Source organism: Neofelis nebulosa, chromosome 1 (assembly GCF_028018385.1).
Source record: "Neofelis nebulosa isolate mNeoNeb1 chromosome 1, mNeoNeb1.pri, whole genome shotgun sequence".
NCBI lineage: Eukaryota > Metazoa > Chordata > Mammalia > Carnivora > Felidae > Neofelis > Neofelis nebulosa.
Window position 1 is genome coordinate 241,103,094 of NC_080782.1, and position 23,247 is coordinate 241,126,340.

Genomic DNA, 23,247 nt, shown 5'->3' on the forward strand with positions numbered 1-23,247 from the left:
CTGCACCCAGAACAGTCCAAAAGGACATATAAGAGATGTGAAGTCCTCTGGCCTCAAGTATTTGACCCCATGAAGTTAAGAGTTTCTAGAAATATTGAGAAAAGGCGTATGCTAGACTTCTAGATGTAGGAGCTCGAGTGTTGCTCTTGGAAAACCTACAGACTGGTGATTCTTTTCACAGGAAACTATAACATTGGAACATGTGGAATAATACCAAATATGAAAAGCCGGGAGCTAAAATCGCTATTTGTTCTAAGCCTCCTCCTCTCAATTTTAGTAGAAGATTTTTCATCCTAGATTTTTTCCCCTCAACCTGTCGGTGGGATTTTTGTAGGATCTTATTTGACGGCGATATTCCACGTGCTACTTCAAAAGGCTTGCTTTCTTCTATTTTTCCATGCCGTTGCTGCCCATTTTCAAACGCTCCGTTGTCCTTCGACCACAAAATTTTTAATCACTATTGCCCTGACAGACTACAGACTACCCCAGGAAGCACATTTAAGAAACCAGAATATTTTTCTCTCAGAGACCAAACTGTTTGTTATTTGTACTGATGGGTTAAATCTTGGGTGAGTAGCAATGATCTTTGTACCCAGCACATCAAGAACAATGTCTAATCGAGTAAACATACCCTTGGGGCAAATGTTGTTACAAATGTCTTCCAACAAAAATTTTTAGTAAGCATTTCTTGGAACTTTTTGATCTTGTAGTAAGTATTTCCTTGGCCACCAGGTGTTACCTGGAATTATAAAAGAGGTACGAAAAGTCAAAAACAATAATTATACAGCCACTTAATCATATCCATCACTAAAGCTGCAAGTTCTCCCTTTTTCAAAGCGCATCGGGTGAACTAGACTCCCTTTTCACGTCTTACATGGTCATTTAATCTTAGGTATCTGAGATGTCTATCCCTGGATATCTGGGGCAAAGATTCTGCGATCCAAATTGCCCAAATTTTAACCCCGACTCTGCTGGTTGACCTACTTTCATCAATGAGACTGTGAGCTTTGGGTATTTCATTCAAACCTTGTGGAAGCCAGTCATTTATGGCTTCCACAACTCCTGCATGGCTCTAAACTGTTTAGTTACAAAGAAAATAAAGTTACTTAGAGGAAATCAGCACAGAGAGACCCTAGAGCATAGTGGAATATAAAATACCATGGTTCAGCTTGCAGGTCGATACTTACGCACACTCCTTCACTCCTTTACCCAAGCTTTTGATGATGTTCTATATGCTGAGTGGCATGGCTTCCTAAAATATGTCAATCACTCCCAAACTAACCATTGCTTCTTCTAATCTGGTGGGAGTTGCCATATTTAGCAAAAAAAAAAAAAAAAAAAAAATTGAATTTGAATTTTAGATAAACAATGGATAAGTTTTTAGTAATAGAATATCTTATGCAATCTCTGTAACAACACAAATACTAGACAATTTTCTGTTATTTATTCAAAAGTCAAATTAAGTAGATATCCCGTATTTTATCTCGGAAACCCTCAACCTGACACTACATTTGTTTATTATACGTTCAGTGCTCAAAACAAGCGAGGTACCTGTCAACCACTGAGGGCTTGACAACATAGAAATAGAAAAATTAGTTGAAAAATGAAAGGATGCTGAAGCATCATAGTATCAGCTGCTATTTACTGAACACTTCGTGGCAGGTGTTATTTTCATAATATATGTATAAACAAATGCGTTGGTCCCTATTTTATTAATAGTGACTCGTTGATCGATCCTGGCTCTAAAAAGACCATCGAAAACACGGAACTTTTAAGTCGGGTACTTAGGCGGTGAGCACTGCTCTGTGGGCACATCTGGGAACAGAGCCCATGGCGCCTCTGGTGGCCACTAGTGTCATTGTCCTGCTTGTGCAAAGCCAGCATCACTTTTCCCCCGACCAGACTCTCACTGTTGCTCATGCCATGATGGTTAAACATGTTTAACGTCACTCCTTCGGATGTGTCTCTATGTGTAACATCCCGCACAGTTTTAAAACCATGTTTCGAAACTTCAGCAACTGAGTGAAGTTTTATTTTCTTTTTATCTGACTCTTTGAATAAGTATCATCTTTCCTGCTCAATGTCATTCGTCGTTAAGGAAACGCGAATCGAAACCTTAATGAGATATCACTCCGCACTCACCAGGCTTGTTGCAGTAAAACAAGATAGACAAAACACACGTTGACTGTGATGGGAAGAAATCGGGAACCATAAACATTGCTGGGAGGAACGTAAAATAGTGCCAGTTTGGAAAAAATTTTGCCAGTTCCACCAAATGTTAGTTCTAAAATTACTTTATAACCTAGTAATTCCACTCCTAGCTATATACCGAAGTGGAACACAAATGTATGTCCACAAAAAACGTGTACACAAAGGCTCATAGAAATTTATCCAAAAGGTAGAAACTCAGTGACCACCAGCTGGTGAATGGATAAATGATATGTGGTATTTTCAGGGCACCTGGGTGGCTCTGTCAGTTAAGCGTCTGACTCTTGATTTTGGCTCAGGTCATGATCTCATGGTTTTTGAGATCGAGCCCTGCATTGGGCTCTGTGCTGACAGAACGGAGCCTCCTTGGGATTCTCTCGGTCTCTCTCTGCCCCTCCCCTGCTTGCACGTGTGTTTTCTCTCCCTCTCTCTGTCCCTCTCTCTCTCTCTGTCTCTCTCTCTCTCTCTGTCTCTCTCAAAATGGGTCAATAAACATTTTTTTAAAATATGTAGTCTTTTCAAACAATGGAATATTATTTGGGCCATAAATTGGAAGAAAGTACTAATATATCTTACAACACAGATGAACATTGAAGCTGTTACGTTAAGTGAAAGAACGGTCAAAAAGAGCACATACGATTTCGTTTATATCAAATGGTGAGAATAGGTAAATCCATACAGAGAAAAAGTAGACTTTTATTTCCTGAGGACTGGGGGCAAGAGGATAAAGGCAGCCGTGTCTAATAGGTTTGGGTTTTTGTTTTTGTGTTTTTTTGCAAGTGATAGAAATATTTCAAAATCGAATGTGGATACGGTTATGTTTTATATGCTAAAAACTGGTGAATTTTCTGTTACGCAAATTACGTCTCACTAAAACTAGAGTTTAAAAAAATAGAAGAGGAAGGCCTTGGGTATTTGCAAATACTCTCAAATAATGATTCGGATGGTATGCGTATTTTTTAAAGCCACGATGTAAATTAAGGGTCATGACAAGGCAATAGGTATGACTATTTAATCTAAAAAAAAAAAAAAAAAAAGTATCATCTTTCCCCTAGGAAAGTCCAGTGTTGGGTCCCAGACAGCTCGTGCTGGGACCACCAGCGGAGGAGACCCAACACAACACGACGTCATCTGTTAGCGGCTGCAACCCCCAGCTCTCCATCGGTTCTCCCTTCCAGTCTGGCATCGAGTCACCAAGGTAAGGCTCTGCCTCCTTCACCAGAGGAAGAGCCTCCCTGTGGGCCATTCGCGTGCCTCCCGCCGACTTGGGTACATTTAGAATCGAGTTGTCTCCCATGTCTCGCAGGGTTCTGTGCCACCTGAGACACAGCGGGAGGCAGATCCCCCGGGGCCCCAGTTAACAGCACACCGCATGCCAGGCCCGTCTTGCCGCGACCATGGCCGTGTCAGACAGCGTGGCCTCTTTCACACAAGGGGACGTTTGTGGGATGAGGTGACATCTTTTCAAAACACCAGAAGGCTTCTGACTGGCCAGCGTACCGGTCGGCTTGCCTGGCTGGCCCGGCTTCCGTGGGTGCACCGCTGTCTAAATGGAGAAGGGGAAAATTATAGGGGAGAGGCAAATGACTGGCTAAAAAAGAAAAAGAAAGAAGCCAAATCCTTTCTCCCTGTTTATAGCACTGCCACTCCATTCGGTCCCAGGTAAGAGAGAGCACAGCTTAAAAATTTGCCGTTTGCAAATGAGCAGGGCGGCATGGAAGGAAGTGCTTCTTTAACCCCCGCCACAGAAATTGTTGAAGGCCAAGTGCGCTGGCGATCCATGAGGGGGGCGGCCACCAGGCTCCAGCCTGTCAATTTAACTCTTTCTTGGAACTTGCTTAATGGGGTTTTATGTTCAGCATCGTGAACTTTGGAGTTCAAGTTTCACCTGCAGAGCTCCCATCTGTTCTTACTTGACTCTCAGAATTTCCATCTGCTCTCCTTTAGGCCTGTCTAATGGGATGCCCAGTTGGCCTCTATGGCTTTCCCAGGTGCTGAAGTCATGGAAATTTTATGACATTAAAAAAAATAATAATAAAAACTTTGGTCCTACAAGTTACCTGTGTAAAATAATTCCGTGGTCCAACAACGCTTCTTGAACAATATTTCCCAGAATGTCTGTTAAGAGCTACTAAGGCCATGTGTAGAAATAGTTTATTGCTGTCTACACGTTGTGACGTCAGAGACCATAAGTAACGTTGGAATAAGACAGAGGGCCATGCCCCAGCTTTCTTCCCAGACGAGCGACTCAGACCTTTTCTAGTTCCAAGCCCAAACCTGTAGATCTCACCCCCGCCCTGGGTCGAGTGAGAGCAAGGTGAACTTCTCTCTAATTTCAGTTGTTCAGACCGGCCTAACCTCAAGGCTCAGAGCTGAACTTTGTGTCGGGGTCAGACAGTGACAACACAGCCACTGAAGGAACAGGATAGGAGCTCATCGGAAGGTGGCTGGAGCCATAATACCAGTGTTCGAGACATGTTCGTGTCGGTGAGTCATTCACATGCAGAGCCTCCAAAAGGAAGTCCACGCCGGAAAAGCAGGAACGTTCCATATAAAGTCTGAGATGATTACGGGTGGGGACCCAGTGAGAGAGGAACAAAGGAAGGAGGTAAATAAGGCTAAGTAAGGAAAGGACATGAGGATTTGCAGAAAAACATTTAGTGTGCTCAGAAAGGTCTCTGAGTTAGACCTCTGGTTTATTCAGCATATTTCTTGAGATACTGATTCACTTAGCATACGATGTTTTACTGTCAATGGAGGCTTTAAACGGGCTACGGGGTCCTAGGTCCCTTAGGTAGATAGCAAGGAAGACTGTCCTGAGGTGTGATTTGGATGGACCTAAAAGGGACTCCGCCTCCTCTCTGATGATATGCCATCTGCAGACTCACTCTCTGGGAGCAGCAGGTGTGACAAAGCTGTGCCATTTCACTCACTGTGCATTTAAACTCAAATGTGCCCGGAAACATAATGCATCGTTATTAGCCTGGCCTGAGAGTCAGATCACTGAAACTTTTTTTAAGCGATACCCGGCTTCTCTCGGATTAAGATGGCCCCATTCCCATTAGCTGCTCCCTTCTGCTCAACCCCCTAAGGTGGTACCCAGGCGTGAGGGGTGGGGGATGACTGGCATATCTTCGTGTTGGGAGGTGTGGTCCTCTCTGACCTCATGTTGGTCCTCAGGTGCGTATTGGCGACATCTACTGGTCTTCAGGGCATGTCTCTTGTCCCAGCTTGACTCTACATGCCTGGTGAACTCGTGATGAGTCTTGGGTTCCGGTCCTGGTCCTGGGAGCTTGGGCCCCCATTCTCTTCCACAACTGGCTTCTGCAGCCCTCAGTCCTGGGGAGCTCCGGCCACACCCCAGCAGGACCCAGAGCTGGCCCCCGTCAGTGCACCTGAGGGGATGCGATGTCCCTCCATTTCCTCTCACATGCCTTCCTTCCACCATTGAAGATGCTACCTTCTGTTCTCCCTTCCATTAGCAGAAGAAACAGCTTCTCTTCCCAGTGGAGAGTTCTCTGAGATGAAACGTCTACACCGAATGTGGATGTGTCAGAAGAGGGAAGAAAAGAACTTAGACAATTCCTTGGGGTCGCAACAGGAATTGGGAGTCGGGGAAGCTATTGAGGCAGTCAGTGTAACAAAGGAAAAACCACTTTTCATGACTAAGGACATAAAATATATCACTTTATTCAGTTTTTGCACTTCAGTCACTTATTAAATAATTTCCTCCTACATTATTACCTGCCTAAAACTTTAACCATGTCAGATGATGTCTTTTCTGTCTCTGATAATAGATATTCTGGAGAACATGTTCTTTCTGTGGAACAAGATTCAAGGAGATCATGGCGAAGCTATGCACTGTTGTGAGAGGTCCCCATTCATTTTTGGACTTGCGGGTTCTTTTCTGCCACAACAGTCCGAGCCCTTTAGTGAAGCATACTCTTGAAGGCTTATCTGTCTTAACCGCGATGTTTGGAGGGAAAGTGATAGCACAGCAGCAACAGCAAGAAAATCGAAACTGAACGTCTGATAAGATTACAGCTGTGCGAGCGGAGTTTTTCCAGAGTTTGAAACATGGCCTCTCTTAGAGCACAGCACTAACAGCTGTGGATACACGTGGATGCTAAGAGTTTCGTTGGTTTATACCTCTGATGATAGGGATAAAGTGAAGAGAAAGTTCTGGAGCAAACCTTCAGTGACTCTCAGGGCTTTAGGGGAACAGGGCTGCAAATGGACGAGACAGTGGGTGAAGAAAGAAGGTGTCGTTCTACCGAAGGTAAGATGCAAATACCGTCTCCCGAAGAATATTCTAGGTTTATGTTAAGCTTCTATGGTACACATAAAAAGAAAATCGTGACATATTTGTAGAAGTATCAACCTGAAGCAACGAAATGAGAAAAGTTAATATCTTCATTCCTCACCACTCCAGGAAAGAAACACATCCTTCAAGAGAGTTCCAAGAAGCTAAACATCGATCTGGTAAAAGACGACAAAGTGTGGCTCAGGATTGACCATCACATGCTAGCTTTGTGACCTGAGTTTTATCAGCCTCATCCAGTGCCCGCCTCATAGTATGACCGTAAGGGTTAAATAAGACGATAGCTGGAAAGTACTTAACATACATCATATATGTTACGTGCCTGGCATAAAGAAAGCACTCAAAACAGAGCGTCTCTTATTTTATGAATCTATATTTTATAACTTTATCTCGTTGGTCTTCATCGGTCTAGGTGACGAAGAAGGAAGCGAGGCGGCTTTCCATGTCTAAATGACGCGAAGTTGCCAAAGTGCTGGCACTGTGACAGGTGCCACCCAGGGTGCCCCCAAGGTCCAGCAGGTTAGGCAATCTGCTGTGAGCCCCAGAGGTACCTTGCTAGGCCTCTCAAACCTGAAACTCAGATCTAGGGTTACTGATTATAAACGTAGGACCATTTCCAATTCCCTCTTCTGAAATGTAAGGTAGGAGACAGAGAATTGAAACTTTTTTTTTCTTCTTCCTTTCCTGAGAAAATGAATCCTTCATGGAGGCCTCTGTTTATGACACATCAGGCACATGAGGGTTTTCTGTACTAGCCCATCAGTTAATACACATAAGTGAGGAGTGATCCCGAGCTACAGGAACCATCTGGAAGACTGGGGGTGGGAGTCGGTTCAGTCACTACATGTACATGCTCTCGGTTTTGCTTCTGTCACTTAGGATGAAACCATTGCGCCAATTACTTCAATACGGGGAAAATTTCGGTGCGATGCCTGTCTGCCTATTAAGAACTCAACTCAGTGACACACACTCACATCCCCAAACACACTTCGATTTTGTCACAGAGAAGCCATCCGAGCTGAAAATGTTGAGGTCCTATAGCCCAGCAGGGATGAGATTTTCAGAGAAGCCTCCACAGGCTTCATCCCCAGAAACTCATCGGTGACACTCCTTTATATCCGGGGCTACACGCCCTTGAAGAGCTGTTAAGAGAGAAGCCAGTTGGTTCAACTCTGTTCTTGAAGCACTGTTTAACCCGAATGACCACTTCTAGATACTGATTTGTAGTTTATTCTGCACAGATAAGGGACATGTGCTCCAAAACGTCCCCCATCCCACTGGAGGGAGCAGTGTAGGAAATGGTGAGAGAGGGGTGTCGTTCCTGCACCGCCGTCCCCACCCCTGCCAGCAACCCTTTTCTGCCACCAAAGAGCCCAATGGCGTCCAATTTCTAACGTAAGTGTGCTGCCTTACAATCAGTTGGTGATTCTCTTTGTAATTGCACCCTGGAGTCTTTTCAGGAACTCCCTGCCCCTTTTCAGAATTAGCTTGTTTATAGTCCTTGTTCCCACTCCCACCCCTACCTTTCTGGAGCCCTCCAAGCCTGGTGGGCATCTGCTTCTGCTCCCCATAAGGTCCTATTTCCACTCAAATCCTCATCCACTCTCCAGGATTAGATAGAAGCCAAATGTCTACCATTCTGAACAAATGCCTCCCATCTGAGAAGACCCAATCCAAGAGAAGACCCAATTCTCAAGAGAGCACTAATTTAATTGCTCACCCTTGCCTATGTCCCATGATCTAAGCCCTTTGTACTATTATGCCATCAAAATGAGAATAAGGGAACTGGCTTTTGTCTTCTTGTATGTGATCGATACGTACTGGGCCTGATATTGAAGACCTAGTTGGGAAATGTTACTCTTCGAGGTACAGAAGTTAAATGTCGCCGATACCAAGATTGCCAGTGAAATCACCAGAAAGAAAATGTCAGACCCCAAAATGATGTGGGTGTTGAAAACTCATCATTGTTAACATTTTCTGGTGACCGTCATTGTTTACCAACTTACTGAGAAGTGTGGCCTGAATATTTTCAGCCACAACACGGTTGTTTCTTTGGAAGCAACGATAATTGCCGTTGCTAACGATTCACCTCTGTCAGAGGGGAAATAGCTTTTAAAACCATTTGAATAAGGATATTACAGCACACTGTCTTGTAGGCAGCCACGAATTATTGAATTTCCATGACCCAAATCGTAAGGAATCTTTATTTTAAGTAGTCCATTTACAAAACACCTCAACTATGTTAAAAATCACAGGACTCTCAGTTTACACTTTAAAAAGCAGGGAGAGCTCAGTGTCTCCCTTTTGTTCCTGGATAAAAATAGTCAAATGAGTTATAGTGGAGAGCAAAGAAAAAGGTATGCATACCACCATGGTAACAAAGTCCCCGCAGTAGCATCTACTGTTGCCAATGCTCTGACCATGAGCAGCAGAGCATTAATATGATCGCTCCGCTCACTGAATGCCCACACTCCAGCAGGGACAGTTCCAGGGGCTGGAAACACACTCGCTTCAAACCTGTGACGATCTTGCCAGTTGATATTCCCACTTCATAGATGAAGGGAACTGAGCATCAGAAAGGCTTAGCCAACCTGTCCTGTTCATGGCGAGAAAGCCAGATTTGATTCCAGAGTCCTTGTACTTTGCGCCAACACTTTCCAAATGAGTAAATGCCTGACTCCAAAAACCTCAGGGAGAAAGTTTAACGTAGATTAAAAACATCATATCTCTCCATGATGTAGAACCAGGAATAAAAGGAAATTCGTCACAATAACACTTCCTTTTGTATTCCTCCAAGGGAACTTTTGTTTCACTGGTGAAAATAGGAAAGAAATACCACAAAAAAAATGAACAGAAAGTGCAAACAGACATTTTTCTTCTTCTATTTTGGCGATGCTGGCTCACCTTTCATAGGGACAAACACTTGTAGCTCTACTCAGATAAAGAAGGGGCAACTTGAGTTTATCGCCATGAGCCCAAAATATCAATTCGTTCACTTGAGGGAAATAAATCACTTTCAAACATCCTGGATGTCCCCTCTCCCACCGGTAAGAAAACACAGCTCCAGTGGCTGAAGTAAGTTTTTCACTCTCCATCCACTGTGTTGCCATCTCACGAGAGTCAGATGACTCTTAACCTAACGAACAAACACATCAGAGTTAGCATCCTTTGTCTAAAGTGGAAGCTGTTCCGGGTGTCCTGCAGAGGAGGTTTGGTGATGACACTGGGGAAGGTCACCACTCACACACCCAAAATGATGACCTACTAGAATAATAGGAAGTGAAAACAAACTCCCGGCTTCCGTGGAGAGAGTGGATTCACAAAGGGGAACCAGGGGCCTCTCCCAGGCGGAGACTTTCTGTTCACCCCCCACTTGGACTGTGATTTCATCACCTTGCCATCTGATCCTCGTGGTCGATTCTGATTGATTCTCAGTGATGGGAAGCTTCACACTTAATTCTGATGCCTCAGGACACCCCGGTGCTAGCACTGATTTATGGGGGTTATTGTTACAAAGGCAAACAACTACTTGAAAACGGCCAGAGAGCTAGTGATTTGCACCATAGTTCTTGGTGACCTCAGCAAGTGGAAGAGGGTTTCGTTTCTTACACTCTGGGTTGAATTACCTCCCCAAAAATAGCCAGGGAGATTTCCTCCCATGATGCCAGGTGGCTGAGCAGTGTTTCTAAAGGAAGCAAATCGTTTTGGTCTTCGCTTCCCCTCCCTTTACTTAGCCAAGAAAAGAAAGAAAAGAAGAAAAGAAATCTTAGTACTGGGGCATCTTCCCCCGCGTTTCCAGAACTTACCTCCTGGTTTCTCTGTTATTTCTGCAGACTTTTCCTTTGTATAGAACAAGTCCGGCTTTGTTGAACCTGGTTCACTCAGTCCCTTCTCAAATTTAGGAAAAGTCTTATCACCTGCAACGTCTACCTTTCAATTCACCACATTTCTTACCTCCAGATACCCACCTACCTCCCCACAAAATGAAGAAAAGCAACAGAAGCCACCTCAACCAGACATTTAGGCTCATGGCCTGAATGTTAAGAATACGTATAACCGCCTATCAAAATAATTTAACATTTACATAAGGGATCTAAATCTATGAACACACACTGAGAGAGCGTATTTAAAATTATGTTTACTTTCATTGGAGAGCTTCAGTTTTAAAATCCAAAAAGACAGAATGCCAAGAACCCACATTTAGACCGTGATTTCAGGAAGGTGATTGGAGTCCGCCTCCCACGTCGTCAAAACGTGGAATCAGGGGAGTTACGATGAATGAAGATGCGCGCCAATGCAAACCTAACAGAAATGCAATGAAGAAAAATATTTCTAAAGCCCAGGCAATTTTCAAACAATAAAAATTACTTTAAAAAAGCAGTTCAGTTGGTTGACCATGCAACTCTGGATTTCGGCTCAGGTCACGATCTCACAGTTTGTGAGATCGATCCCCCGGTCGGGCTCCGCACTGACAGTGCAGAGCCTGCTTGGGATTCTCTCTCTCTCTCTCTCTCTCTCTCTCTCTCTCTCTCTCAAAATAAATAAATAAACATTTTTAAAAAACACAGGAATCCACAAAATACAAATCATCTTATCTAAGGAACGACGTTAGTTTTGTCAATCCTCTTTAGACGTGACTAACCTAGAACAACAGAAATGGTTCTGAGTGGAGTAAGAACGAATTTTTTATTGAACGGCTCACCATTCTGGGTGAATCCCTGCCCCCTGAGCCTTTTCCCCATCATAACTGCTGGGCCCAGTGAGAGCAAAGTCTTATGCTATGGGTCAAGTTCAGGGCTCCTTTGGGGCTTATCCAGGAGCAGCTGTGTCGGCTGATAGGCAGGAACTACAGACCAGAGCTTTGATAAAAATCCCTGGGGTCAGCTAGGGCATTTGGTTCTCTCGGTTTCCTCATTATCAGTACTGAAAATCTGTCACCATCATGGTCGTGCCTAACATAAAAACAATTTTTAGCACACCGCTCCAACACACACGTCTCTCCTGTGAGAGGGATATGGAAAGAGAGAGCGTCTCCTTTTTGTTATTTAGCCAGTCAGCCCATCACCGAGCCTGGTTTGTGGTTGTGGGGTGGGAGTGAGCCTGTGAGAGCTGCTGAGTCATGGCTGAGGGCCCAGTGGGAGCAGGCTGGCCCGGGGGGGGGGGGGGGGCCGGGACAGGCGGGCCCGGGCCAGCACACCCAGGTCTCCGACTCAGCCCAGGTCAAGAGAGATTTCCTCATCGCCACAAATACGTCGTCACTCGTGCCAGCCGTGCCGGAAGTTTCCTCAGCCCCCTTTCCTGGCCAACCACTGCAGAAACATGATATATGCAGGCAAGACAAAGCTGAAAAGAAATCCTCTAAAACTTACACAAAAAGAGATCGATTATTCCTATCCAAGAAACGAAGCAAATTATTTTATTTTATTGGTAAAATGAATGATGGCTGGAGAGCAAAATACCTAAGTTTTTTTGGGTGTTCTTTTCAGGGAGGGTTTTTTTCCTTTTTTTTTTTTTTTTTTTTTTGTAATTAGTGACTACAAACTATTGGAATATTAAAAGCACTACCTAAGTACTTACTATTCTTGCACTGAGTGCGAAAAAAATGATTTCTGGGAAAGACAGTCCAGGTGGGTCAGTTGAACAGAAGATCGTTCGATTGTTGATTTGTTTCGCCGAAGCTAAGTTTAGTATATATTTTAGACATGACTCAAAAGGAGAAGGCCTTCCAAGATGCTGTCTGGGTCACTGAATGTTCGCACCTACAGGATATAGAGAAACGTCCTGCCTCAATTTTAAGTAATTATTCCTGCTTTCACCTCACGAGTCTACTATCTCAGGAAGCCCGCGTGAAATGTATAATCACCGTCAGGTGAGTGCTTTGCCCGCACTGGGCAGGGGGGTCGCACAGCAGGCCCCCATGAGCCCCTCGATGGCAGAACGAGGGCCAGCTCCTCTCTCCCACCCCATTCCCAGCACCACACCTGCACCATGGCATGCGTCTTGCAAACGATCACCAGATAAGTCTCGGAGGACTGCTCCGCTCATGACTTCCGTCACATTGTGAAGGAAGAGTAAGGCAGCTACCACTGCTTCTAGCCAGCGTTTCAGATCGGGTCCCCAGCATCTCTTTGGGGTTACCATGTCACCCTTCCTGATTGACACCCCCAAATTCCAGTCTCAGCCCCCTCCGGGCCCCACCCCCCTAACGTACCAGAGCAATATGCCTGTTACGCCATCTGCTGAGGCATAACATCGTCTTCAGAATATAATCCAGATTTCCTTATATGCCGTGGAGAATCTTCTCTTTCCACAGAGGCCAAGCTTACAATAATGAGGTTCCCAGGCGAGAAAACACATCACAGTAATGGAGGATGCGTAAAGATTCCCTCCTGCACACAAGTGTTCATAGCTCAGGAAGCGTGTGAGCGCCGAGAACACACTGAGCAGGTGCCCAATAACTGTCAGACCTGGGGTCCTGGTCACTGTGGCAGGAAAAAGGGAGTGGACAGAGGAGACAGGTGACACAGTGTGGCTCGGGCCATGTTTCCATGCAAGGCCTTGGGCTTGAAGGCCACAGACAAGAGGCCATATACTATGGGCCTTCGCTGCCTTCTTCGGTTCTTCCTTCTGAAATGACTCCACACACAACCGCACTGATGTGACACGTTACCAAAATGACTTGGCAGAAAACCTAAGCTACGGCTCTCGTCAGACTCCACAGTGCCCTGACCTCTTGGTCAATTGCTACCACACAAACCACGTGAACATGAACACGTTCTATTGTTCCTGAAGACTTTCCAAATAGCCATCCTCTTCTCAAAATATCCATTCTTCTCTCCACTGTGTCCCTTCATGACAGAGAGAAGCAGAAAAGGCAGCTCAGACACTACAGATGCTTTTCACTCAGCAAGGCCCTCACCTTCTTCTCCACCTCAGGACTCCCAGGTCGTTTGCGTGCTGTCCATTCCCAAATTTGACGAAAGCACAACACCCTTTAAATGCCCATCTGAATACCCATTTGTGCACAGACATTGGTTTGAATGATGCTGACACAAAGCTCACAGAGCCAAGGGGGGTGAGGGCCCTTCTGTCATGGCTGCCCTGCTCATAGGTTTGCCTACTCTGAACAACACAGTGGTAGGTTGCTTGTATCCTTCTACTGACGTATGACAACACCAGGCCAGAGAGGGGAATCCATTGCCCCGTAACAAATTTCCCCCAAAAGGAGCAGCTTAAAGCAATGACATTCATTTATCGCAGTGTTGTGGGCCAGGAATCTGGAAGCAGCTTAGCCAGGTGGCTCTGGCTCAGGGTCCCTCATGAAATCACAGCCAAGATGTCGGTCGAAGCTGCAGTCACGTGAGGGCTTGGAGGCACAGGAGGAAAAGGTTGCAAGTTCAGGAAACCACGAGTCTTGCACGACTTAGACGCATGGTGTACACAGAGAGGGGTTGGAGATACGGACATGGGTCAAGAAAGGTAGGTCTTCTCCATATTGCAATGCTTCTCAGGTGGCAGATGCTGGCCTCCGGTGTCCAGTCAGCGGTCAGCAAGGTGCCCTCCTGGAAGTGAACCACCATGCCGCATCTGTAGAAATAAGTCACTGGCACAGTAGAAACTGGAGGGGGTGTAGGTTAGGTGAGGAAGAGACCAGGAGTCTCTACCGATGGCCCAGGGAGAAATGTTGTAATTCTGAAGCAGAGCTGAAGAAGACAACACAGAACATCAGGACTCAGAGAACAATCTGACGTCGCAGGTGAGGGAAAGAGGGTCATTTTAACAAAACAGACACTGTTTGACACACCCAGCGAGGCCCTGTAGTTTCTCCAGTGTTGGTCAGGGATGATGTTTCCAGGGCCAGGACTTTGTCCGTCCGCCCAGGGAAGGTCACGAGCAGCGCGTGTCTGTTGCTCACTTCCGCAAAATTTCACGGGGTAGAAATGGCATCTTGTTGACTGCTCAAACGTTTCTTCAAAATGTCCTTAGCAAAGCCATTTGTCTATGGGCAGAATGATTTAAAATTAGCAAAGGCAATATTTAATTTGGACCTAGCTAGGAAAGTGGAATTTTCCATGCAGAATCAGAACTGTCACCAGGTTATGGTGAATTGAAACAACAGCCCTGACTCCCGCACTTTGAGAAGACAAGACTGCTGGGCCCAGGGAGTGATTCAGGGCAGGAAAAGGGATGGATTCACCAGCAAGAGCTGTGAGCCAAGAGTTTGGTGAGACAATCATTCTCTAAAGGTCATCCTACCACCACCGGTTCCTCCTGATTTTACTAAACCCAAATTCTGCCCTCCACCCTCTAGCCCAACCCCAGGCTTCCCTCTTCTACTGTAACAGTGCCTTCAATGTTTGTGATTCCCTTTTTTGTTCATAGAAGAATAACTGGGGTATAGAAAACACACCGTTTTATCTCACCTGTATCACACAACCTCCCAGGAATGATCTTGGTCTCTCCACCACCCTCCATGTTCTAAGAGAGTCCTACAAAGGCTCTCAGTTCCAGATGAGTCAAGAGACCAGCCTGGTACCATCAAACCCCCTAGAATGAAACAAGTCTCTACCACTCTTGATTGCCCCCCTCTTTTTGCTCATCGAGCTGAGGTTTCTCAACTTTGTTGATCTTCCCAAAGAACCAACTTTTCAGAGAATCCACTAATCACCAACTAACTAGGTTATTAATTTGAGATCTTTCTTCTTTTTTAATGAATGTGTGCACAACTATAATTCCCCGGGAGACTGTCCTCACTGCCTCTCATGGGTTTTGGTATGCTGGGTTCATTTCCCTCTTTTAGCCATAGCCATAATCACAGTAAACTGGGAGAACAGAAGGCACGAGGGAATACAAGTGGTCAGGAGTGTGGCTTTTCCCTAAATTAAACCTGTCTAGAAAAGAGGATTCTAACTGTAAGTTGAGTTCTTCTTCTGCCTGAAGGAGAAGCTGTCTTTGCTAATGAACTTGTGGCCTATGGAGGCTCTTCTGGGTCTTCTCTGAGATACCAGGGCACATTTGAGCAGGTCAGTATGAAGCAGTGTTGACTCAACGATGAGTTTGCGGTAAATGTCTCGGAAGGCAGAGAACGCATTTTACAGTGACCAAGAAGAACTGGACAAAGTTTTCTGTTCTATCACCCTGGACCGTTAGCCGTTCCAAATATTGTTGCAGGGGTCAGGCCACCATGATCCTCATCCAAGGCCACCTCTCCACACTGCCCAGCCTCCTCCATCAGCCAGTGTGGAAAACTGGCCACACTTCAGAGGAACGTCCATCATTTTGTGGTCTGGGATCTGGATGAGTTAGCAGGTGACCATGAGCCAGCACTAAACAGAATGGGGCTGAATTTCCGAGGGACACATGAAACTAATGTCCTGGCCTCTTGCGGTTACAAAAGATCCTTCCCAACACAGCACAATTCAGCCCAGGAAACTTCCCAGGTGATTTTAGTTGGATGCAGACTTGCCCCTCACTTCCAGGCCTCCACTGTTTTGGAATGTTGCTATGCATTATTAAACAGCTGCCACATTTAGTCCAAGAGGTGGCCGCATTTCAATGGCTGGTGAAGTAATTCCTGTTTATATGTGCAGTCGCAAAAAGTTTTGGAACCCTCTGGCATGAGAAGCATCTTATAATACATCATTACTTATTTTTAACAATAGTCGGGGAGGGATGAGGGCTTTTTCCCACATCCACATACTTTGAAAGGTGATAGTCAACCAGGAACAACTTCTGATGGGTTCTCTGCTTTTATCCAGTCTATTGGAGCACAGCTGAGAATGTCGCTTTAATGGTGAAACAAATCTTAAGGTAATTTCTTGGAATGTGTAGCTGATGAGACGAGACCAAAAAAGAAAAAAAAAAGGGGGGGGGGGAAGCTGAATCATCTGCATAGTTGGTTGCCCAGAACAATAAGAGAAGAATTTGTAATTCTACTGAATCACGGAGCCATTGTGGTCATCATGGGCTGGTAAGCCCAGGTGATTATGCAAATCAAACTATTTCTTTCAGAAAGCTGGCCAAAAAAGTATGGCTAAACTTGTCATGTTAGTATAAATCAAAAGCTAGGTATGACCTAATCATATACCCTATTTTGATAGCTCCTTTTTTCAGAGAGGGTACAATTAGTCTGCAGGCAGCACTCCCAGGGATTATTAAAATTGTTTTACAAAGGGGAAAACTATAGCAAAGAGAAACGGAGTAATTCACTCGTTGTCTCGGCTGAGTCATGACCTAAGAAACCTAAGAAAAGAAGCCTTTTCTCCTCACTTCCTATCTCCTTGGCCCCTTAAAGGATTGTAGTGCCAGGCAACATTTCTCCTTAGCTTCATTTTTAATAAATTTTCAGATTTAGATCGGTTCAAAATTCCAACGTGAAGTAGAAAAGAAGAGGAAAGAAAGGATGTACGCTAACAAAACAATAAGCAGACTTAAGCCTTCGAGGCAAGGCAACTCAAAAGGTCTTACAGAAATAAATAGAAAATAGTGTGACGAAAAGAGACCCTTCTTTCCATGTTCGTGTAAGTCACTTACCTTCCTGAACAATCTTAACTCTGTGCAAATGCCTGGCTTCTGATTTTCCTGTATTCGGTAAATCTACGGTCCTTTCCTTCAAAGCATAAAAACATGTAGTCTTTCTTTAATAAAGAAGCACCCTTCTGAAGTTCTTGAAACCAAGAATAGACACCTATTTTAAAGACTGCCCCATCACGGGGTAGATCTCTGTACAAACGCAATGGAAGGTATTAACCAAAACACATTAGGGCGAAAACATTTTTTGATGCAATTAAAAAATGGTTAGGCTGGCATATGTCTGATATATCCCCTTCTTATCACATCTGTCTATCTCTTCGCCTCATCCACAGCTCCAAAAACTGCAACTGGAACATTCTCCAACTGAAAACTGGGTACAGGCCAACGTCCAAGCTTTGTATTTGCTTAGCAAACATCAAAGAGTGAATAATGTGTTGTCATTCCCTGACCTTATAAGAAGGTTGAATACAAAGTAACAACCTTAGTCACTGTGTAGAATGACGGTAGTGAAGCAGTATTTCCCTCAGCCTGGATTCTTTCTTTCTTTGTCCAAAAGGGAGCAGTCAGCTACCTTGCAGGGGGCAGGTGCTTCGCAGGTACATATCATTTCCTTACCTAAACGAAGCCAGGGGCAGCGTGGTCTCAAGAAGAAGGTGGGAGTTATCATGTAGAAAACCAAGTTCAAGTCTCCTAACCAGCTGTGTGGCCTTGGGTTTGGCACTCTGCCTCCCCGACCTTTTCCATCCGTAAGAAGAACAGAGGACCTGCCGGGGCTACAAGTCTGGGATTCAAATGCAGCAAGCCAAGGTTTCTTTGTTCCCCGACAGGGAGACGCCAGGTCCCTGAACACAGCCCTGCTTCCTGCCTGCTGCCTTCAGTGCTTCGGGACCGGACTGTGTGCTCCACTCTGTGAACCACTCAGTTTTGGTTTGTTGCAAGGCTCATTAGAGCCGGCGTCCTCCTTCTCCCTGAACTGTGTCGCCCACACTCTTTGGGACATGGCTCAGACATCGCCTCCTTGAGTGGCACTCCCGGCCCCCACGCTCCCTGGTAGCCTGCACTCCCCTACCGACCTCCTGGCGTCTCCAGGAGGTCCTGAGTCCTCCTCCCGGCCAGCAAGGCTATTGGTTCGACCGACATTGTTTGGAAGTTCTTGATATGCCGAAGTTAAAATCTTGACTTACCCCTGATGCGTTCTTTCTCTGGTCCCCGGATACACACATCCTCTGCCTCCCTCCCATGACAGCCTCGCTGAAAGGCAGAGAATCCTTTGTGGATTCTCATGGTGATGGCTTCACTGCACTAAATCATCGCTAAATAGAGTCAGTTGTTTTGAAAATATCAGTACCGTGAGTATCTGGCTTGGTAAGAAATATGCGAATACGCAAAACGGGATTGGCCCCAGGGGCACCCCGGGGGTCTCAGTAGGTTAAGGGTCCCACTCTGGATTCTTGATTTGGGCTCAGGTCATGATCTCATGGTTCGTGAGTTCGACCCCTGAGTGGGGCTCTGCGCTGACGGCGTGAAGCCCGCTTGCGATTCTCTCTCTCTCCTCCCTCTCCCTACGCCCCTCCCCTGCCCCGTGCTCTCTCTTCCTCTCTCTCTAAATAAATAATTAAACTTAAAAACAAACAACAAAGATTGGCCCCTAGTTCATTGACAACAAAAGCTGGGTGTTGGGTCCACGGGGGTCCATTAGTCTATTCTTTCTCGTTTTGTTATGCCTGACAATTTCCCAAAAGAAGCTTAAAGTGAAGTATTAAGCAACACTAACAGAAATCCGTGTTAGGAAGCAAAAGGCATAGATAGTCTCTAAACGGGTCTCACATTAGACTCAAGCGTTTCCTCTTGCAGCAGAGGTCTGATGTGGGTGCTATACTGCCCTGTCTGGCTCTGCTGGGGGGATGTCCTTCAGATGTGCTGCTACACGAGCTCAGGGGGCATGTTGTAGGTAAACGACGAAGTGACCGTGGCCACTTTCCAAGCCAAGCAGCCAGGAGACAGACGGCAAGCCAGAAAGTCGCAGTTGCTGCTGCGGGAGAACCCTGCTCACCTTGTAACTGCAACAAGGCTAATGAGAGAAAGTTAGCAGAGCCAGCAGGGCTGTGCTCCCCGCCACACCACCCCCTGCCCCCCCCCAGCCACCCCCACCGCCTGGTCCTGGGGCTGCACTGGTGGCTGACTCTGGGAAGGACCCACGATCCTGTGACCAGGCCATTCCCTTCAGGAGCCGGATCTGAGTACTGATTCATACATAGGACCCTTTCGGAAGAACTGCCTCCATTTTCAGTAAGTGTCGTTCAAAATGAACGAGGCATTTTGGTAAAATAAGTTTGCGGTTCACCCAAAAGGATTCTGGTAAGCTCCACCATGACTTTGTCTCAATAGTGAGATAACGGAGACTGGAAAGGAGGAGCAGAAAACTTGGATCTTCTTGTGAACCCAGAATCAATAACGCATCAGTGAGACAATCGTCAGCTTGGCAGGTCAAAGATTTTCATGTTTCCTTTGCTTGTAGGTTCCTCCCACTTAAGCCTGGACACAGCTCAGGGAAACAACGGCCCTATCAGTCTATGTCATTCGTGAGGAAACCGAAACTCTAATCCCGGAATCAGGACTGGCCTGACATACCTCCCAGCAGTGGTGTTTAGCATTTAGAAGAGTTAGGCATGAAAAATGTCCTTGACTGTATTGATGCCAGAAACAAAGCCGTGACCGCAGCGGGCTTGGTCCAGATCGACGCGCGCAGCCGGTAGGCGGGGGGAAGGCCGTACCAGGAATACATGCTGGAGTCATGATCCCTGCGGATCAGTAAGCAGCCCCCGAGCCTGGCCCGGAGAGCGTCCCAGTCGCCCTTCCCACACAGCTGCTCCTCTGGGAAGGCCAAGTTCCAGTCTGGGGGCCTTGGGAGACTTGCCCCAGCCCTTCGACCTGCATCTATATCGAAGGTTGGAGACGGATGCCATGCTGCCCTACATTTTGTCTTGTACACCTGGCCTAGACCTGAATTACCGTCCTCGCATTCCCGTGGCTCACATTCACGGGCAGCATCAGCAGGTCCACATCCGGGCACAGGTGACGTCGGGGTAAAGTTTTCAGAAGGAGAAACTGCCCAAGGGGAACATAAGCCTAACAAAGCAGGGCTTGTGTAGACGGGTCCTGATGCACTAAGAAGCAGACCTCAGGGAAGAAGATAGCATAGGTTTGATATAAAGCATTGAAAACAAAACCATAAAAACAATTTTGTGTGTTCATTTTGGCATTTATCAAGGAAGAAAGGAAGAAAGAAAGAAAGAAAGAAAGGAAGAAAGAAAGAAAGAAAGGGAAAAGAAAACTGGTGATAATGTCAGGTAGCTTGAAAAGTGGCAATGAACCAAAGTGGACTTCGGAGTTTCATTTATTGTAAACTTTTGGCAACAGAGGCACTCAAAATCATTTATTTCATCTCAGACTGGGCCAAATTTGTATAATAGAGGGATGATCGACACAAGTTACTGGATGATGACGGTGATCGTCTTTGTTCTTTTTTCTCTTTAATTCGTGTATGTTTTTGGATGATGATCCATGTTCTAATAAGCATGGGAGTTAACCCAACAATTTCCCCTTTTATTTTTCCACTGCCTCCTGCCTATCCCCTATGATCAAAACTATACACATTTTTGTGCATGATTGTATACAAGAATCAAAACCTGGTCCCTGAGAACATGTTTTGCCTGCTGTTTTGACTTTGTTGACAGCTCTCAGATAACCTCACACGTCATCAGAAATACAGAAAAATACCCTTGATTGTTAGAAAACACTTTTTTAAGTGGATCTTGCAAAAGAGCTGGCACAGAAGTCCTAAGATAAACTCAAGGCAGTATTACTGATTGTTCGTGCTTATTTTCCTAGCAGAGATGACAGGATAAATACACACTAGCCGTACAACCTCCCTGTGTTGGTGCCCATGTCACTGCTCATCCTTTGGGAGCTGTGAGCCGAGATGACCAGTAATGCTGGCCGGCGGGTGCCGGGAACCGTGGGGGGTCCAAGCACATTTCTAGGGTAGACGACAACAGCTGGAGTTGGAGCCACAGCGGCTGGAGCGGGAAGAGACCACGGCTAGCGGTGAGGGCATCTTAGTCACCGTCAAGCCCGATGAAGCCCAATGGGGCTTCAGGGGAGAGATCGTCAAGCATTTTCAGCAGAAAAGATCCTGCCATGTTAGTTCGAAATTCATACAGGCTTCTGAGGACTTACTCGAAGAACACTGCATTGACCTGAACGACCGTCTATACTTGGCTGACACAGTGAAATGCACGCACACAGGCCAGTGGCGGTCATGGTGTGAGAGGGGCTGCGTGTTGTGAAGACGGGTCAAGTGATGCTCCAGGAAACTCACCTGCAAACTCCAAAGCATCCACGGTCCTGTTTGCATCCAAGCTGGCAGGAACATTCTTCACGGCAACAATTCTTGGAAAATGCAGAGGAGATTGGCCTGTGGTCCCCGTGCAGTGCGACGTGCTATCGTCGGGGTAAAATGTTTTATCCCAAGGCAAGAGAAAAAAATAAATAAATAGAAGTCTTAAGAAACTAATGTTGGCATGTTTCCAAGAGTTCAATGACAGGGTCACGTAAAGCAGTATAATGTTCTCTGAGGTCGAGTTTTGGTGATCAGAGCAAAGGCCAAGGGTCCATTCTTTCCAGAGGTCAATTCTAGCTGGCTAAAGTGCAGAGGAAAGGGCAGATAGCAAGGAAACTGCAAACAAATGGCCCCAAATTCAGGTTTTCACCTGGAGGCAGGAGCAGCACATAGACCTGAGACTTTCTGACGCTTCACCTCAGGGCATGGACAGACCCAGGGGCAGCAGCAGTGGCTCTATGCCCATGAACATGACTATGCAAATGGTCGCAACTGACTTCTGCGGGCAGAGAGTATTTCTCATTTGGAGAAGTAACACAGCCAAGAAAACTGTCTCATAGAGGCACGTGGCACTCGTGGGCTCCCCTGGAAAGCCACCACCTCCTGTCCGTCATCAGAGGTTGCACAGAGATACTCCCTTGAGTAAAAAGGGGGCTACAGAGCCTTGACTTCACAGCAGGGCTCTTACTACATGTCAAAGTACGTAATTGTGGTTGAACTCAAAGCAAGGATAGCCAGAACAGGCTGTGTTCATTAGTCTCTGCTACTCATGCCCCCACACAGTCTCTAGGGATAATTGGTTCAACCAAGAATTTCAACCCAAACTGTCAATACATAGTATATAGTCAGAAAAAGAAAGGGTCCAACTTATGTATCATGATCTCTTGTAGGCTGTGAAATCAAATTAGTGCCTCATAGGCGACATTTCTTCAGTGCATTAGAATGAAATCGAAAATACAGCGATACTTTGTAAGTTTCACGTACACATGGGCATTGGGTTATGATGTGAGGTCCAGTCTTCGAGTCAAATCAAGAAGTCTTACTTTGCGTCACATAAGCATGGGTGTTGGGTTCTGATGTTAGATGTCATTCTTTGGTTCTCACCTTGAAAACTGCTGCCTTAGAGTTTCCTTCACAAAGCACGGATGTATTAGGGGACGCGCCCACATTTAGCAGTAGAGTTGTCAGAACTGCAAAGGTGTAATTTGCATTCAAAATTCCAATGTGGAAAAGAGGGATGCTTAATGTTACTCCCCCAAAAGCATAATCACTTCATAACCGAGGAAATAGAGCCGGTCTCCTCTGTGATAGGAGAATGAGCATGAAAACTAACACGTATAGACCACACTTGACCCACCAATGTTAAGCCCCAGTGTCTGTAATCTTTGCGTGGCCCCACACCGCCTCCAGACTTACGGGCTCCCTTCCCATATTCCCTTAGTCCACGCAGAAAGAAAAAGCGGTTGTAGTCCTTTAAACTCACAGCCTAAAAAGCATTTTTTTTTTTTTTTTTTTGCTACATTTGAAACTAAATTGGGCAAGTGCTCACTTCGGCAGCACATAGACTAAAATGGGAACAATACAGAGAAGATGAACGCGGCCCCTGCACAAGGATGACACGCGAAGTTGTGAAGCGTTCCATATTTCAAAAATAAATAAACAAACAAATAAATAAACAAACAAATAAATAAACAAAATTGGACAAATACCTCTTGCATTTGCAGATGCATTTTAAACGGACCCAGTGGCTGAATTCAGGTTGCTCTCTTCCTAGTTTCTGAAC

The 23,247-nt window shown here is 45.7% G+C and overlaps 1 long non-coding RNA gene and 1 other non-coding gene across 5 annotated transcripts in view; one reads left to right on the forward strand and one right to left on the reverse strand.

The window, feature by feature from the left end:
* Positions 1-690: 690 nt before the first annotated feature.
* The window catches only part of LOC131488354 (uncharacterized), a 68,607-nt gene continuing 46,050 nt past the window's right edge, over positions 691-23,247 (reverse strand). For 3 of the 4 annotated variants that reach the window (XR_009250181.1, XR_009250178.1, XR_009250180.1), the window contains 6 exons: positions 21,444-21,565; positions 12,741-14,528; positions 12,107-12,288; positions 10,728-10,831; positions 9,434-9,665; positions 8,753-9,125 (listed from right to left, as the gene is read on the reverse strand). This is a non-coding gene — a long non-coding RNA (uncharacterized LOC131488354). Of the gene's footprint in view, positions 740-8,752; positions 9,126-9,433; positions 9,666-10,727; positions 10,832-12,106; positions 12,289-12,740; positions 14,529-21,443; positions 21,566-23,247 lie in introns of those variants that run through there. The other variant, XR_009250182.1, reaches the window with a different exon arrangement.
* On the forward strand, positions 23,006-23,112 carry LOC131489437 (U6 spliceosomal RNA). The gene has a single exon (XR_009250554.1). It is a non-coding gene; the product is annotated as a U6 spliceosomal RNA (small nuclear RNA).